Raw genomic sequence first — 3076 nt, 5'->3', positions numbered from 1 at the left:
TATATATATTTTTTTTTTAACAACTTTGCTACTTTAAATAAGATTATAAATAAGACTGAGCTAAATGATTGTGGGAATCTTTACTCTCCACTAACCAAAAGTTCACTATTTTTTCCATGTCTGTTTTGTTCAAGGCCTAAAGTCAAGACTTGACTTTTATTTCAGCAGCAACGCTGATAAGGTGACATTATACAAAGAACATTTCACATCAAAACACAACACAGTCCTTCAGACAAATTCAAAAACAGGTCAGAGAAACCAATTTAACATTCATCAAACGAAACTCTTGTGCATGTATTTTACACAAGCTGTTTGCTGCAGTTTTGCTCATCAGTTGCAAAAACGAACAAGGAAAATAAGCTGATGTGTGCTGCCTCAAACAGGACACATTCAACACCACTTTTTTTGGTCTTGTCGGACTTTAAAGCACATATTCTCACACATACATGCATACAAACCTGTCTGCAACAACTACTATGAATCCATTTAAACCCTCCTTTAAGTCCCAACTTTGTCTTCCAGAGGACAAACAGGAATTCTATACGGTTTCTGGCAGAGCAGAACTAAAAACCTGAGTGTAAAATGTTTAAAAATGTGCTCAAATGAGGTCGACTTGCACGGAAATGGGGTTAGAAATGTGCATGTGTGTGTAACAAAGGTGTCCATTCATTCTGTGCAACAATCACCCGGGCTACAGTAGCATTTACAGTACTTACGGAATAAATCGTGTGTTCCAGGAATGTGTGCTACTATGATACAATGCTTACATAGTGCTGCCATCAGGTTTCTGCATAAAGTGTTAAAAATCATAAGCAGGTCTGTTTAAAGAAATGTGACAGAAAGAAAACATTTTCTGTGAATAAAATCATGAGAGTAAATACAAACGTCTCAAAACATGGATTTAAAAGATGATTTTTCATGTTGCTACTTTTAATGCTAAAAAAAAACAACCCATAATGGGCTCAGTCCCTGTGTGCTTTCAAGCTCGATCACCTTAAAGTTAATGGAAACCGTTCGAGAATGGCTCAGCTGCAACATCAAACTCAAATGTTGTGCATCCAGGTGGCGTCTCCGTCGTCACCGAGGGGTTCGGGTTTTCATCCTCAAGCTCAAAAGGCTTCCGTCTCTCGTTATCGTCTGAATTTATTGCGGCAGCAAAGCTGTCTGACAATTTGATCACTGGGTATCAGGTTTCTGTGTGCTTTAGCTGTGGTTAAATGTAAATGTGTGCATTGGCTGTTCACGAGTCTGGGGTCGGTGTTGGTAAGACGGTCACAGTGGTACCTGTTTGTCCTCGCTGCACAGTTTCATCGTTACAAGCTGCTGTTGCATAATGCAATTTGACACGAGCCGGACAATCTTCAAATACCGTGTTTTTCGGACTATGTGGCGCACTTAAAATCCTTTAGTTTTCTCAAAAAATCGACAGTGAGTCTTATAACCAGGTGCGCCTTACGTATTAACTCTGGTTGTGCTTACTGACCTCGAATCAATTTGATAATTGATAATTGTGAACGAGTTGAAAAACGTTTGACTGGTGCGCCTTATAGTCCAAAAAATACGGTAATTCTTTTCCTTGGATTTGTTGCTTTTGTGTTAAACAAACCACCTAAACACCAAGCCAGTGAGGTGCTGCAGCACAGAAAGTGACAGTAGGGGCATGTGATTTTTACTGCATATGCACCAGAGCTACTGATAAAGATGAGATATGCTACTAAAAACAGCAATATAAAGATTTAAGGAACAAAAATAAAAACAAGATTTGTGTTGTAAAGCTGCTGTGCAGTGTAGTGAAGCTACCAAACCTTTTCCAAAGAAAACATTCTGCTGTCTTGAAAACACATTTCTCCTGAAAACACGAGGCTGACAGCGGCTCGGTTCCCTACCGAAGTCAAACAACGCAAGAGAACCATTGTGGAAGCAATATTTCCTAAATAAATTAATTAAAAAAACAACCTCTGATACACGCAGACAAGAACTCACAAGCGACGGAAGAGCAGCGGCGTTTCGCACCGCAGAGCGCCGTGACATCACAGAGGCAACAAGCCAATCGTGGGACAAGGCTCATCGCCAACCCAGAAATAATAAATTCATGCGGTAGAGCAAATTTACACGCACACACACCGACACACATCCACGTAGCATAGAGTGCATATATCACATTAGGATATTAGGGGTAAGGATTCGGGGAAAGAAACGTTTTTTTTAGGCTCAGCAGAGGCTTTGCTGCAAACACAACCATCCTTTGAGGGACTTTCTTTTTTTTTTTTTTGGCTGCAATGACTCTTACTGACACAAACCACTTCTGATGGGAGAAGAAGGTCCATCTTTGTACCTTATACCCCTTCAGTTTGTAGATAATGACAGTTCAAAAGGTCAAAGGGCATGCACCAGCAGTCATCATGCGATTACAGTTCACAGGAAGCACTTTGTTGCTTTTTTTTTCTTCGTTGTTTGACCAACTTTTAGGTATTTTTTCGTATAAAAATGGATCTTCATGCCTTAGTTTAGTTGATATTTTTCTTTACAAATATTAAAAAACTACAACTTGAACTCCTCATTTTTTTTCTTATCTACTTTTGCTTTGTGATGATTCTTGATCACAGATTGAGGATGATTTTGTTAGTCCTTCAACTTTTCTTTTTCCTTGTTTTGCTTTAGTTTATTTTTCTCTCTGCTCATTTTCCTCTTCGCGCCGGTCGTGTTTTGGTGGAAGGTGTTTTGGCAGTGGCTTTCCGCTCCTAAAAAAAATACAGAAACAGTAGTCATATACACACATAATTACTGTGGATTAAAAAAAACATAACATGTAGACATGTTATACATCTAATAACATGTAGACATGTTATACATCTAATAACATGTAGACAAGAATATATTACAATGTTGTGAGAAGGTTAAGAAGCTCTTCAAAAAGGAGTGAAAAGTACATTGTAATATTAATAATAAAATAATAATAAAAAAACATGCAAACATTTAAGGTAACATTTTAAATGTTTAAAGTAAGAAGTTTTATTCTGCACATTTTAATTGTAAGGTCAGTGTCATATATATATATATATATATATATATATAT

Source organism: Nematolebias whitei, chromosome 18 (genome assembly GCF_014905685.2).
Source record: "Nematolebias whitei isolate Nwh7 chromosome 18, NemWhi1, whole genome shotgun sequence".
NCBI lineage: Eukaryota > Metazoa > Chordata > Actinopteri > Cyprinodontiformes > Rivulidae > Nematolebias > Nematolebias whitei.
The sequence above is the reverse complement of the archived record's forward strand: the minus strand, read 5'-3'. Positions refer to the sequence as shown.